The sequence below is a fragment of the Aethalodelphis obliquidens genome, unplaced genomic scaffold (assembly GCF_003676395.1).
Source record: "Aethalodelphis obliquidens isolate GAN/ISIS:26980383/991018 unplaced genomic scaffold, ASM367639v1 scaffold9, whole genome shotgun sequence".
Lineage (NCBI taxonomy): Eukaryota > Metazoa > Chordata > Mammalia > Artiodactyla > Delphinidae > Aethalodelphis > Aethalodelphis obliquidens.
In genome coordinates, this window is record NW_020837953.1 from 8451731 (window position 1) to 8459114 (window position 7384).

Below are 7384 nucleotides of genomic sequence, written 5' to 3' on the forward strand. Positions count from 1 at the left end.
CAGACGGGGGAAGCAACTGCCCTGTATCACACAGTAGGTGTGAAGCACACGCAGTCTGACTCGGATTCCTGGCTTTCTCCGCAAATCTGCTGAATGTCTGCAGCCACCCTCCCACCTCCACGTGCCCGGGATTAAACCAGATGTGCTCCACTGGCCCTGCAGACACACCCTCTGCCTTGCCCTCTGTTCCACCAACTGCATCACATGAGCCCCCTCGCCTCCGACTTCCGGTTCCTTCAGCCCCCGGCAAGCAGCAGCAGGAGCTCGGAGGGTGGAGGGTGGAGGTGAGGGAGACTGGGGATTTGTTCCCCAGGCCCCTCCCTGCCGGGCCAGGCTGCATCCTCTGTCAGGTGGCACCCCCCAGAGCCTCAGCCCTCAGGGTCCTGAGCAGGGCTGCCTTCACAGCCATACAGGCGCTGACTGCTGCCCACTCTTGCTGGGCTCAGGGTGTTTCACCACCCCTAAACCTGTCACTGGACTCATTTCCATCCTGACTCTGAGAAGGACCCTGGCAGACACCCCCGCAAGGCTGTTCCTGCCCCCAAAGTGCCCTGTGCTCTGTCACCCATAATTCCTCCTTTCCCCTCTCCCTGCCCCACAAGGCCTTCCCCTGTGGACACAGGGTTGGGAGGAAAACAGACCGATCAAGCTGGTTCCCAGCAAAGAAGTGTTTCCCACCCATCGGTCCCTGCAAATCTCCAAAGCCAGTCTTTAATATTTCACTTTAATCAACTCTCTTTTCTGTAAAAACTTAAAAAAAAATTGAATCTGAGTTTTTAGAATAAATTTTTAATTTTAGAACAGTTTTAGATTTATAGGAATATTGTGAAGGTAGTTCAGAGACCGACCAACTCTCCTAAACTTTATTTTAAAAGGAAACTTTTCATTATTCCTGCAAATGAAACCAGCATGATGTGCCTCAGACTTTAATCTTAAAAATGAACAATGAAAACAAAACAATGTTATTAAATTTTTTAAATTAAAATAAAAAATTAACAGCCCAATAGAAGTATTAATAAATCTGATTGATTTATATAATGCATTTTGCATACAGAATTGGCTGGGATCTGTGCGTGTGTGTCATGAAGCGCTCCCCAGTGCAGGGCCATCACCAGGCACCAGGCTGTTTTCCACCATGACCCACGTCAGTGCCCTGCCAAGAGTCCTCTGAGGAATGGACCAGCTATAGCACAGCCAGCGTTTATGGAGTCCTGCCTCTGGTGGGGCACTGTTCCGATGCCTTACATCTATTAACTTGTCAGAGCCTCAGAATAACCTGATGAGGTACCAGGTACTATTATTACCTCAATTTTTAGAGGGAGACACTGAAGCAGGTTAAGGAACTTGTTCAAGGCCACAGGCCAGAGCCACACGGGGGTAGTCAGGCTCCCAAGTCTGCATGTGGCTGTGCTCTATTACTGAGAGCAGAGAAAACAGGCATTTTCCCCATCCCACTGCAGCCTCCCCGGACCACGGCAGCAGCATCAAACTCACCTCTGTTCTCTCCTACCTGTCCATTCTTCGCTCTGCAGCCGTGCGCTCTCAAACACGTGGAGCTCTGTGTAATAGAGCTGCCCTTTCAGACCTGCCCTTGCTCAGCATTGCACAGTGACATCCACCATTCTTCAGTTTTATTCTCCCCCAACCAACTTTGTACTCTGAAATTCCTCTATTACATAGAAGAGGTGAAAGACTAGAAAATGAACACCCTATATCCTTATCCAAAATTCAACAATCGCTAACATTCTCTGTCTACCTGTGTGTATTCTTCTATTTTGAATTGAAACAAAGCCTTTCTTCATGTGTCCTTGGCAATAATACCAGGTTTGATGTGCTTGTTATTTTTTTCTAAATACACTTGAAAATAAATACATTACTGTGAAAAGAAGATATTTGGCCATGTACCTCCTAAAATCACCCTGTGCATCCTTCCTGATATGACCGCCACACACTGGGGAAATCAGTTCCTAATGTGGGATGGATCTCCGTGGACCTCCATGGTTGTTTTCAGCAAGGATGCCACCTAAACTCACCAGTTCCCTCTGGTGGCAGGGCTGGGAGCTGTGTAGGGAGATTCTGTGGGGTATAGGTGGGGAAGGCAGGGGCATCCTGGGGGTCTTCCACCTAGGCTGGGAAGGGAAGTAGGACAGTGCAGTCATGGCTTTGCACTGGCTGTTCCCTGTACTCTTCCTGTGTATTTGGAGGCACCCTCCCTTCCTTTAAGTGGGTGTCTGCTCAGATGTCCCTCTCAGAGAGGCGTTGCTAACCACCTAGCTACAGTTCCCCCACCCCGCTCAACCTGCTTAATTTTTCTTCAGACAAACACTTCAGACCACGACACTGTTTTCTACACTAGTCTGTCGGCTCCATAAGGGCAGGGGCACAGCGCTCTTTACTCAGCACTACACTCCCATGCCTGGCACAGAGACTGACACTAGCACGTGCTAAATAAATGAGGGTTGAATGAGCAGATGAATGAATAAATCCGTGGCCTGGGGTTCAGATTCGGACTCTAGACCTGGTGCTGTCACTAGGGGAAATCCAGCCTCCGCTTGCATGCCCTCAGTGATGGGGATCTCAGTCCCTACATTCCTGAAAGATGACCACATTCGAAGAGTTACTTTCTAGGTTTTTCCCACAGATACGATTTTTTATGTTTTCCCCAAAGCTGAGACTTATGTTTATTTCAAACAGTAATGTAACTTCCCGAGGAAATGAGAGGGAGTTCGTGCCTGCCAGGGACTCAGGGAGGGCAAGGACCCTCTGCTTTCTTCTCACTCCCATTTACGCATATTTCTGAGTAAGAGCCCAGTTTCCCATCAGGCTCTGGGTCTATGGGGTCCGCACTGCCCCCACACTTCCCTACTGGTGGAAAGATGGGAACATCATCCTCTCACCTGAGAAGACTTGTTGACAAAATCCTGAACTGGATGAGGCAATGGAAAGTGCTCCAGCTGAGACGCAGCAGGCCTGGGTTCTCTGCCACAGAATCACTGTGTAACCATGAGCCTTACCTTCCATACCTGTAAAATGGGGACAGTGAGTTTGCTCTGAGCCCAGGGATAAGAAACTATACTAGGTCAGATTTCCAAGCCCCAGGGGTCTTCTGCAAATAGCAACGGAACCACCCCATCCCCAGAGGCTCCGGGCACAAATCAGCAGCAGAGAAACACCACGGGGCCCACTTTACCTGAGCACAGGCAGAATTGTAGCAGAAGAACAAGGTAAGTGGCTCCCGTGGCGGCCTGATTCTGAGCTGTTGGCGTGATGTGTGGGACAAATTAAGTTCATAAAATAAAGTCAGAGTGGGCTGTGGCAACTTGGCCACAAACTGTGCTCCTTGGCCACCTTGGCTGGGGACCTGGCACGGTTGCCCCTTGGAAGGCCCAGCCCGTTGTCCACCATGTCCACCTGCCCTCCCCACAGGCCACACTGAGTCTGGGCACCAGGCATTTGCTCAGGCCGTGTTCCTGCCTGATGTGCTCTCCCTGACTGGCTCAGCCCCACAGTTCCTGATCCAGAGAACAGGGTCTGGTAGGAGTTGAGGTGCTCCTGGGAGTGAAGTACCTGGGCCAGTAGTCGAGGTTCAAGGCCCAGTTTTAGGGTGAGGGCTGTCCCCTGCCTGGCATCCAATGGGTTAGGAGTGAATCAACTCCCAGGTTCCATCAGGAATCCCTCCTATTGGGATTCTCACACCCTGTGTACTAACCTCCCATGCTTCAAGGTCAGCATCAGGATGCCTCCTCCAGGAAGCCCTGCTGGAATGGCTCAGATTCAGCCCCCTAACTCCCAGGCACATAAGCTTCTCCCAAGGTGGGAAGGTCCTGGGCTGGGCCCAGCAAGATCATCCCTGGCCACCCTGTGTAAGATGCCAGCATCCTCCTTGCCTTAACATTTCCAGTCCCCTTTCTCTGCTTTAACCTTTGAGCATGGTCCTCATCTGATGCACTTTAAATTTGCTGATTTGTTAATTCTCTGGCTCTCGCACTAGCATGTAAGCTCTCTGAGGGGAGGGCCTTTGTTGTTTTTGTTTGCTTTCATATTTCTGTGCCTAAGCAGTGCCCGTGTGCAGTAGCCTCAAGTATTAGTTAAACAAAGAATGAATGAAAGAAAGGATGCACAGCACATGCAGAGACTCAGGGGTGTGAAAGGGTGTGGGAAGGAAGAAGGTGCCACCGAACGCAGGATTCCTAGAGTGTGGTCTCGAGGTGAGGTGGGAAAAGGTAGTAAGGCCCAAACTGAGAAGGGTCTTGAATGCCAGGCCAAAGGTTAGAGGGGGGTGGGAGCTACGGCAGGACGTTGGATGGGGGAGCAACAGTGTCACATCGGGGTTTAGAAAGACCCTTCTGGCTGGGTGGGAGGGAGGACTGTGGGGCAGAGAGGAGTGGGAGTGGAGAGAACAGTGAGGAGGCCATGGAAGTAGTCAGGCGAGAGAGGGCGGGCACCTGGGTGGGGGGTCATGGTGGGACCTGGAGGGCGAGCAGGAGGCCTGGGCTGGGCAGGGACTGACAGGCAGTGGGGAGCATCCTCTGGGACCGGCTCTGTCTGGCTAGCCTCGCCCCGCAGGGCTGCCCCACGAGGGGCAGGGAGCCAGGGGACCCAGTCTGGCCCTGCCTCTTGGGACTCCAGGGGTGCACGGTGCCTTCTGTTAATGGCAGGAAACTGCAGCCAGCATTGCCCACCTGGTGTCTGCCATGCGGGGTGTGGAACAGGGAAATTAAACCAGTGTGGGGAGCTCAGCTGACACCACGTACCTGGCTCCTGAGGCTTCGGCTGTGCAACCCTGTGGGAGAAGGGAACCGTCACTGGCTGAGCACCTACTCTGTGCCAGGCATGGGATGGGTGCTCTATATGCATTTGATCCTTACAGACAGCAAGGTGGGTACTGTTACCCCCATTTTACAGATAGGGAAACTGAGACCCAGAGAAGCTAAGTAATTTTGGGGATCACACAGTGGCAGAGCTCTTTCTACTCCACGATGCTGCCTTCTGAAAGGAAGCCAGGCAGAAGGCACACAGAAAAGGAATTTATGATCAACACGGCAGCCCAGCAATGGAGGGGTTGCTTAGGGAGGGGTAGGTGACCCGTCTTAAGATGTGCAATTAGAGATCAAGTGAATGCTTGGCGGTGACTGCGTGGAGGGGAGGGGAGGGCGAGCTGTCTTCTGGGTTCCCCTCTAGCTGGGCACCTCACGGGGTAGGAAGGCCTGAGCTGAGGGACAGCTTTGCCTCTGCCCCAGGCCCCCACAGATCCCCTTCCCAGGAGAAAATGCCCCCTTCCTCAGGCTAGACCTGATACTCTGCAGAGCCACGGACCTGCCACTTTTGCTTGCTCTCTATCACATAGCCCTGGAACCATCAACCCTGCAACACAGGCCCAGAGAGGAAATGGGGCTGGCCCAAGTCACAGTTATGCCCCTGGAGGATTGGACCAAACATGTTGTTCAGTGGTGTCCAAGGGCTCTGGCCACTGTCTAGTCGGCTGGGCCCAGCCCTGCCCTGGCCACCATGATCGTCCCAGCTGCTGGACACATGCCTGCTGGTCAGAGCTTCTCAGAAGAACCAGGAAGCTGGAATTGCTGTGACTCCCGGCCCTGTCCCCAGTATGGCCTTTGGGGACTGCATGCGCCTGCATAGGTGTGCAAGCTGGAAGTGTGGGTGGGGCCAGAGCATTTTATCTCTTAACATGGCTTGAGGGTTGGGCTGCCTGGGGTTCCATCCATTAAAGCAGCTTCTCTTTTAGTCCCAGGGGCATCTCTCAGGTGGCCAGTCCCCACTGGAGGGCTAATGACCTGAGTCCACTCCACCAATTCTACATGTTCCAGACCTGATGAAGGGGATGCAGTCTCAAGAGTCCTGGGTCTGAATCCCAGCTCTCCCCTCAGCTGTGTGACCTTGGGCAGGTTCCCTCACATCTCTGGGCCTCAATTTCCCAGAGGGTTCAAACATTCCAAGGGCAGGACACAGCCTGTACTGTAGTTTGTTTGTTTGTTTGTTTGTTTGAATCAAATTGGTTGCCAACATTTAAAACATAAAAGATCAGGAAATTTCACACAAAAAAATCTAGATTTTCAGGTTTCATTGAAAAATCAGAAGATCTGGGCTCACTGGGTTCCCACCCCCGTCAGGTAATAACCCACTAGAGTAAGTCACTTTCTCCAGTCCTCACAGGCCAGGCAGCCCCTGGAAGCTGGTGGGTTTTCTACCCCTGAGTCAAGCTGGGAGCCCCCAGCCTCTTGCCTCAGCAACCCCAGAGCTCCTGGCCCAGGCCTGGTCATTGTATATGTGCTGGGTTGATGAATGAATGAATAAATAGATGAGCACAGCAAAAATGATAGTAATCATGCCTGCTCCCTGCCCCCCACTTTCCCAGAGGAGCACAAGGAGGTCCTGGCATTTTATAAACCTTGAAGTCCCAGGAATAACAATAACAAATATGTAGGTAGCACTTACCAGGTGCCTAGCTCTGTCCAAGGCAATTTTCTTCCATTATCTCATTTGTCCCTCACCATGCCCCTGTGAGGTGGGACCTTCTCCATCCTGGGGAGGAGAGGGTAACAGGGAATAGTATGCCACTTACAGGGTTGGTGGGAGGATTAACTGAATTAATGAAGGTAAAGTGCCTGGAAAAGAGCCTGGCACACAGCAGGTGCTCAGTAAGCGCGGGCCATTGACACACAAGCCAGGTACTTTCACAGCAGTGATCTCGTGTGGTGGACAGATGAGCCCCCCCGAGCTGGGAGGGGTTGAGACTTGCCCAAGGTCACAGGGCAAGTGGCTTGGAGAGGATTCTCAGATGCGGAGACGCGTGACTTCCTGCAGCGGGGGCCGCTGCTATGGAGCGGGTCCTGAGGGGGCTGGGTCCAGGAGAGGGTCTCTGGGTAGAGAAGGTGGGAGGCAGGAGAGCAGAGGTCTGGAGCCTCAGCAACATAATTCCAGCCCTGGCTTGGCTTTGGCACTCTGGGCTTCCTCTCTCCCCTCCCAGGTTTGCAGCAGGTGTCTGGAGGCTGCCGACCTGCAGCCTGAACCCAGTGCCCTCCCTCCGGCTGACCCACCCACCCACCCTCTCGGCCCAGCTCCTCGCCCTCCAAATGGGGGAACCAAGGCCTGGGGACAGGCAGCCTGGCAGGGTGGAGGTGCCTGGGTTTCACTCCTCCCAGCCCTGCCACCTACCAGCTCTGTGACCCTCTGATTCTCCTTTCCTCATCTTTTATGACTCATCAAAAGTGTTTGCCTTGGGCTTCCCTGGTGGCGCAGTGGTCGGGAGTCCACCTGCTGATGCAGGGGACACGGGTTCGTGCCCCGGTCCGGGAGGATCCCACATGCCACAGAGCGGCTGGGCCCGTGAGCCATGGCCGCTGAGCCTGCACGTCCGGAGCCTGTG

The 7384-nt window shown here is 53.2% G+C and overlaps 1 long non-coding RNA gene across 5 annotated transcripts; it reads right to left on the minus strand.

The window, feature by feature from the left end:
• Positions 1–769: 769 nt before the first annotated feature.
• Positions 770–7054, minus strand: LOC113621555 (uncharacterized). 5 transcript variants are annotated; one of them, XR_003433222.1, is made up of 4 exons: positions 6454–7054; positions 4755–4783; positions 2898–3256; positions 770–2129 (listed from the first exon to the last, which is right to left on the minus strand). It is a non-coding gene; the product is annotated as an uncharacterized LOC113621555 (long non-coding RNA). The 5 variants fall into 5 exon arrangements; XR_003433221.1 differs by having other exon boundaries at positions 2898–3023; positions 3191–4783; XR_003433220.1 differs by having other exon boundaries at positions 2898–3023; positions 6454–7050.
• Between the last annotated feature and the right edge of the window lie 330 nt (positions 7055–7384).